Source organism: Canis lupus, chromosome 1 (genome assembly GCF_011100685.1).
Source record: "Canis lupus familiaris isolate Mischka breed German Shepherd chromosome 1, alternate assembly UU_Cfam_GSD_1.0, whole genome shotgun sequence".
NCBI lineage: Eukaryota > Metazoa > Chordata > Mammalia > Carnivora > Canidae > Canis > Canis lupus.
In genome coordinates this window covers 90,899,332-90,907,388 of record NC_049222.1, presented here as the reverse complement: position 1 = coordinate 90,907,388, position 8,057 = coordinate 90,899,332, and the positions used below count along the sequence as shown (strand labels likewise).

Genomic DNA, 8,057 nt, shown 5'->3' with positions numbered 1-8,057 from the left:
AGGAACCTGATAAATGGAAAGGTGTTCTATAAGGTACTTTCTAGCAGAAGTTTCATCTAAGAGAAGGTGTTTAGGAAAGATGTCTTTAAAAGGGTAACATTAAGCTAAAAATCTATAAGATGAGAATGATCTACCTCGTAAAGACGTGGGAATAAGTGGTGTCAGGCAGAAAAAATATAACAAGGGCTGAAAGTCTAGGATAGGGAAGAGCTTCAAATATCTGAGCAAGTGAAGGAAGAGCCAGGTGACCGAAGCAATATGACTGTGGGGGAAAGAAGTAACAGCTGCAATGGGGAGACCAGCTTCCATAGTTCAGAAGCTTGTGGTCATAGAACAAAGTTTATAGCAAAGAATTTAGGGACTCAGAGACATGCTATCAACCAACCTCTCATAGGGTAGATTCACAGACTATGGCAATTCATCTAGTGTTCCTAATAACCACTTATGGGGCTCTTTTTATGGTTCTGCAATCTACTAACAAGCTCCATTCACTTTCTGGATAGATATGTAGTGTCTTAGATTATTTCAAAATATACCACTTATACAAAAAGTCAGGTCTAATTTGAGTGAAAGCTTTTGGCTCTGAAAGATGTTCAACCCATCACTGGATGGTTTTATGGCTAAATAATCCCAGAGGGTTCAAACGTCTTCCAGGGATCATCAGGAATAGATACAAAACCAAGGAATGAAAGTCAAAGAAAGGTAGTTTTTATTTCAAAGTAAAGAAAGACTTTCTAAAAGATAAGAATTTTAGCAGATCATAATAAACCAGGGGTCAACATACTTTTTCTGTAAAAGTCCTGATAGTATGCATTTCAGTTTTTGTAGGCCTTATAATCTCCACTATAACTACTGAACAATGCCACTGCAGCACAGAATCAGCCAAAGATGACACATAAATAAATAAGCATGGCTGTATTCCAATAAACTTTATTTACAACATCAGGCTGTGGACTGGATTTGGCCTGCAAGCCATAGTTCACTGACCCCTGAAACAGGCCAGAGAAAGAAAAATGGCAGCTCCTAGATGTCATTTGGCCCCCTCCCGACATGTTTTATTTGGCCCAAACTGTGTTTTAAAATAGAAAACGTTTAAAAGTTAGAGGATTTTATTAAAAATCCAGATTCCTAGCTTTTCTTGAGAAAGTGGAAGATTAGTAACACAGGGCCCACATTCCTACATGTCAACAAGTGTCAACAACTATCTGGAGTTGAGTAGTGGCGACCTACTTTGGAGGGCGCATGAGCTCTCCAGGTCACCACAGACCCCAGCACAGGCCTATCGCTTTCCTGCCATTAGGGCTTACTGCTAAGTTGCCACTTAGCATCATGCTCACCCATTTTTTTCCCTTATATTAGAGAATTGTTTCTCAGAACCTGCATCTATATCAAATGAAGGAAAATAAAAGACAGATTGAAAAAGTCACATTTCAAGAAAAATAAGTGAAAGCATATGGATTTAATATGTATATAAAGGATACTGTGTTAAAAGAATCATTGTTTCTATTTTTCAATTTGGACTTTTTCACTTTTGACTTTAAAATATTTATGCATTTACATAATTCTGTTATATCCTTATGCCATAATTCAGGAACAATAAAAATAGTTTGAATCTATCTATGCATTTGATTTTACTTTTTTATTCATCCATTACCAGTCCAACTCCTATAGGTAGTTGAGGTTGTATTCCTAGAACAGACCAAGATATAAGTAATGAGTGCCCCACCCCTGGGAGACTGGAAGCTGGTGAATGACTCAGTTGGATATGCTTGTACTGGGGATCCTATTTGGGATTGGAAGCTGTGTTTGTGATCATTTCTAATGCCTGTGATTCTAGAATCCTGGAAACTCTGAAATTCCAACTATGGCAAGGCAGCTCAGTTGGTAGTACAGTCATTCTCAGCATCTGACCAAATAATCGACTGGCCTAACAGGAATCCATTCATTTCATAGGCACAGACACAGGTGCCAGCTTCATGAACAGAACTCAAAGCGAAAAGAGATTTAGGCAATCAGTTTCAGGAAGGAAGAAAGCCAAAACCATCATCTGAGGTGTAGAGCAGATGAGAGCTGCAGAGCAAGCTAACAAATTACCTTGTTTCTGCACGCAGCTAGTTCTCCTCTCTTTCTCTTCTAACAACAATCCGGTAAATACATGCTTCCATCCCCATCTGACTTCCAGCTTCTGAAATGAGTTTGCATCCATTCATTTGCTTAGGGCACATATACAGACACTCTCCAGCTTAAAGAACATCCAAGTAAGTGAAAAATTACTGATGCCAACTAAGAAGATTTATACCCAGACAGAAGGCTTAGAACTGCGTAAAGACATAATTTTCATTGAAACAACAACTGGAAACAAATACGCAGCCAGGAACATTGTTGGAGACTAAAACATTAGGGGAGCTTGACATTGCTCTTCCCTTTCCTATAACTTTCTGTGACTTTTAGAGTAATAAGCAAATAAAAGCATAAGACCTCCCATAAAAGAAATCATGGACATCAAAAGACCTCATAAAGGAAAAACGCTTGTAAACAAGTAAGGAATGAAATCTATTGTGAATCTCAAATAACTGTGATGCCTTCTGATCCCTGGAAGAAGACTAACTGAATAAGCTTTTTCTGTCAGTTAGAAATATGAAGGCAGTAGCTGTAGCCGTGAAGAACCTGTGATAAGCAAGCTTTGGGTTTGCCCATCATAGAAGTATGAGCTCCAGCATACGCTGAAGGTGTTCCTATTCACCTTCTGCTCATCTAAGGATGCCACTTAAGATCACTAAATTGCATGTAACTCAGGTGAGCATTCTCCAGCTGACTTTTTGTTTAAGATTTTATTTATTTACTCATGAGAGACACACACAGAGAGAGAAGCAGAGACACAGGCAGAGGGAGAAGCAGGCTCCCTGTGGGACCTGAGCCAAAGGCAAACACTCAACCTCTGAGCCACCCAGGAGCCCCTCCAGTTGACTTTTATAGGACTACGAAAGCCTCATCCTTTGCCCTCCCCTGTCACAGCGTAAGTCTTAAGCTTGCCCTCTTAGTACTCAAAATTGCATGGATGGCCTAGTCCACCACAACACAAATCATCTACCTTGCATGTTTTGCTTCAGAACAGTATTCATTAAATCTTTATGACCTAGAACTGCAGAAGTTTCACAACATTAATGGAAATAAAAATTACCTAAATCAACCTACTCAATTAGCAGGTAAGATGGGTTAAGGGACTTGGGTTGAGGTCACATGCATGTTAGCACCCAAGTCAGGAAGGTGACCTGTGTCCCTATACACAGAGAAGGAGTTCAGATCCATCATAACTATTTTATAATGACAATGATAATCACAAACCACCACAACTAGAATACAGCATCTGTTTTTACGAACCATGGAAACTTTTTGTTATTTGGTTTTCTCATAAACTTTAGAGAAAATACTAATAACAGCTTTATTGAGATTTTTAGTACATGATTATTTTTCACGCGATACATCAATGGCATGGGGCATTGTTAAGTTCTTTGGCATGTGCCAAATAGTTTAGACATGGCTTGCAATAAAGACAGAATCCTTGGAGAGGGCCTTGGCATGTGCCAAATGACCGTTTTGCTCCATGCCCCACAGGATACGCATTGCCCACCGTGAGTAACACAAATGGTACATTCACTACGTTGTAACAACTGTGCCTACGGGGTGACCTTGGCCGGGGAGTGAGGACGGAGAATCTAAAGTAAGTGGTCATGCACACCTGGAAATTCATTTCTCACGCATGGCTTTTCACTTGGAAACCCATCAGTCGCCAGTCCTTAGTGAATTTCTTGAGGTGCCACTGCCATGATTTCCCTAAATAAACCGTGGTATCGACCACAGAAACCTCAATTCTTCCCCCACGAGCTCCGTGGGCCCCGCGCTCCTCAACCCCACAGGCCCACACGCCTCCTTGCTATTCACCACATTTTACACATGTATTTTATTTCATGCTTTTATTAATCCAAGTCGTCCCCGCCCCCATTTCAGCAGTAACAAAAGAAGCTGTAGCAAATCAATGAGCTCAGAGCTGAGAAGCAGGGGCCCGCGCTGCGTACCCTTTCGACCCACATGGCACAGGCTTGCCGAGCGGAACCTGAGGTCTGAAAACACTTTCTAGACCAGCCTCAGAGTAGAAGGGAGAGCTGGCTTGTCTCACAAGTCAACGCTTAGAGGAAAACACTGGTGCTGTTTATGTTGGGGAAGGAAGGGTGACAGACAGGAATCCTTGACTGAGGATTACTGGGAGAGAGAAAGCCGAGTAGACATTCTCTTTTTACTTTGAAATTACAGAATTAAGAGAGGGCACAGAGGCAGGGCGGGGGGCAGGGGCAGGGGCGGGGTGTCTAGAAGGGAACAGACGTGCATACTTTCGTATATTTGTCCTGTAGGCTCAGTTACGCACACCTCACCATGGCTAAACTGAAAGGCCTGTGCTCAGCGGACAGATTGGCAGTTGAGTTTGTACAGTGAGGCCGAAACCACGAGGGCCAGGCCTGCTCTGAAAGGTGGCTGTCAACGTGCATGTCCCATTCAGCTCTCCTGCCAGCAACACTCTGAGCAGCTTGCCGGGGATACCGTGCCAGTATGGGACAACATGGTGTTCTTGATGTCTCTCAGTGGAGGATGGTTGAAATATAAACCAAGTAAGCAAAAGATGAGAAAGGAAAAGAAGATTCAGGAATCCTTAAGTCAGTTGCAGAGTAGTAACTCAGATTTCCCTGATGGGACAAGCATCTTGCCAGGCCTGCAGCTTTCATACACCAGAATTTCTATCCCAACAAGACTGCAACAGGTGACAGGCCAGGCCACAAAATCTTGAGCTACAGCTGTCCTCCTATCTCCCAACAACCCCCGCACTCTACCCAAGAGGTGGGGTTTCCACTTTCATAAAACAAGACTGGTAGGGTTTCTAGCCTTTATTTTTGGATGCTCTTGCTCATAATGAGTTGAAGGAAACTGACCTTGGGATGGTAATCTTGTGCCATATGGGGTACAGCAGCAGCCCACCAACCCAAAGGGACACTGTGGACGATACAGTGGGCCAATGTTGAGAGCCTTCCAGCTCTCTATCAAGATCCCCAGGCTTCTCAACATGACTCAGTGAGGGGAAGACTCCAAATAGTAAGCCAAGTTAAGTATCCCACAGTACAGCAGTGAAGGGACACAAAATAAAGATGAAGCTGATTTCTAGAAAATACAGAGATGCCACACTGCCACACTGAAGCTTTGACATTTTGTGGACTGAGATTCATACTCACGCATCTCTCTCTCCCTCCTACTCCCTCCCTGCCCCATCTCCCTCACACAACACCTGCTCTCAACACACTTTTACCTGCTTGATTCATGCTTCATCTCTAGTAGTGCCCTGTGATTGCTGGATGGGAGCTTGCATCCTATTGTGACTTGTTGCCTTTCTGCTTCCATGCTATCTGTGGCTATTTTAAAAGCCCTCTTACTTATTTCCTGTTTCCTCATAAGACAGGATTATCATTCCACATGGGGCACATAAAACATATGAGATTATATTATATAGCCCACCTCTGGCTGCAATGAGGAGTGGAAGCTCAGCCCCCACCTCACAGGATGCAGGATATAGCTGCTGCTTTCATACATCAGCATAAATGTCAGGATGATTCTTCTGATTGACTTGAAGTGGCAGCGACTCTTCACACAAACACAGCCTAACACCTGTCTTCTCAATCATTTGTGATTGTGTGTCATTTTTGAAAGACTTATTTCTAGTCCAATCTTCAAATATTGTTTTTCTTTCCTTACCTTATGCAATTTTAATCAGCCAATCTAGAAACATTTACCAGGTTCACAGTTCACAATCAAAGAGCCCTAAGTTCAAACTCCAGCTACTTGCCATGCCAGCTTGGAGAAGATCGTTTCCTCCCCTGAACACCTGCTTCTTTTTATTATAAAATGAGAATTATAATACTTCCTCCAATAAATATTTTTATAAGTATCAAAAATAAATGTTGTAAGATACCAACGATAGTCTTCAACACATGGGAGGTATTTAATCAATAGGAATTATTATTATCTTATAATATTTACAAGTTTTACAACTTTATATTCCCAAATTCTTATAAATTATGTATATATACAAAATACATATTTTATATATTACAAATTTTATGATTTATAATAATTATTATTTTCAAGTGCTAGGGAAAATTTAAAGATTAAGAAAAGCCTTATCTCCTTCTTTTCAGAGGAGAGAAGTCCTATACCTTTGAAAAAAACAATACTTTTTTAAAGATTTTTATTTATTCATGAGAGACACACAGAGAGGCAGAGACATAGGCAGAGGGAGAAGCAGGCACCCCACAGGGAGCCCTGATGCAGGACTCGCTCCCAGGACCTCAGTATCACACCCTGAGCCAAATGCAGATGCTCAACCACTAAGCCACCCAGACATCCCGAAAGAAACAACACTTGATATTAAACATCACAGACTTCAGGATTTAAAAGGCAAAAGTGAGCCCTTTGTTTAGGGAGTGAAGAGACCATGACTAGAATGCTTACAAATTGGCTCTAAATCATGCAGTAAACAAGAATAGGCATTTCTCTGTAGGATGTATTTCCTATAATGAAGAAATCAAAGATGTGTACAACTTGAGGTGTGAGTTAAGAGTGTCTACTAGCCAGACACCTGTTCACACTGTAGCACTGTGGGACACTACAGGAGTGCAAACCGTCTTTCCCTCTGCCATATAAAAATATCAACCAGTCATACCCGTCCCTCTCAGAACGTAATTCCTTTCTCCTTGAGTGGGGGCCAGACTTGGTGACTCACTTCTAACAACAGAGTATGGAAAGGGAAAAGATTCATCTTTAGAGGGAGGAAAGATGGCAGGCAGCATCTCAACCCAGTGATCAAGGCCATCGTGACCAGTGGTAGGTCATGTTGACATCAAGTACCCTAAATATGATGTAATGAGGACAGCAAGGTATTTACCTCCGTGCTATTCTTCCAGAAAATCTATAACCTCAGGCTCTTCATGAAAAAAACAAGAGACAAACCCAACTGAAATGCATTCTACAAATACCTGGTAAATACTCTTCAAAAGTCTCCAAGTCAGGAAAGACAAGGAAAGACTAAGATATGGTCTCAGGTTGGAGAACACTAAGAAGGCATGATGACCAAATGCAGTGTGGTATTCTGGATTAGATTCTAGAATGGAAAAAAGATTATAGTGGAAAATCAGTAAGAGCTGAATACAGTGTGTGATTTGGAGAATGGCACTTGACTAAGGTTAATTTCACATACAAGTTGCCAACTTTTAAAGAAACTGAATATAGGGACATTAGAACTCTGTACTATCTTTGTAACTCTTCTGTAAATCTAAACATTATTTCAAAATAAAAAAATTTTAAAATCAAGTAATAAATTAGTAATTATTGAACAGAAGAATGGCATGCATTTTTATGAAATGAAGCACTGTCTAGTTTGTTGCAGAATACTACAAATAAATTAGTAATTTCCACCACCAAGTCTTTTTTTAAATAGATAATTATATAAATACATGTGACACATATATATACAATTTTGTTATTATTTTTGTAATATATATTATACATTATACTATACTTTTATATAACACATACTTTTATACATAATTAAACGTGTGTGTATAATATAATACATACTTTGTATACATAATTAAATGTGTGAATATATATATATATATATACATACACACATACACATTCATATATAAGCAGAGGACTCCAACTTATTATGTCAGAATTTTTTTTTTTTACTTCAGAATGTAATTTCACACAAACCAGAGGTACAACAGGTGGTTATGTTACCATGCCAACTCACAAAATCATTGTAGTGCAGAACGTAGCTAAAATGAGATAGTAGCTAAACTGTGGACCTTCACTATCTTCAAGGCCAGGAGAAAGTAAGTAGAGGGGAAAGGACATAGACTAGAGAATCACACAGAGCTGCCTTCATGTCCTAATTCTGACATTCATGGCATAATCCTGAGAAAGTCATTTAGACTTCTTGAAACTCTGGTTCC

The 8,057-nt window shown here is 40.2% G+C and overlaps 1 long non-coding RNA gene across 2 annotated transcripts; it reads left to right on the top strand.

Moving 5' to 3' along the window:
* Positions 1-1,861: 1,861 nt before the first annotated feature.
* LOC111096817 lies at positions 1,862-7,410 on the top strand. 2 transcript variants are annotated; one of them, XR_005353185.1, is made up of 4 exons: positions 1,862-2,796; positions 3,616-3,721; positions 4,410-4,664; positions 7,005-7,410. It is a non-coding gene; the product is annotated as an uncharacterized LOC111096817 (long non-coding RNA). The 2 variants fall into 2 exon arrangements; XR_005353184.1 differs by having other exon boundaries at positions 4,410-7,410.
* The last annotated feature ends 647 nt before the right edge of the window (positions 7,411-8,057 follow it).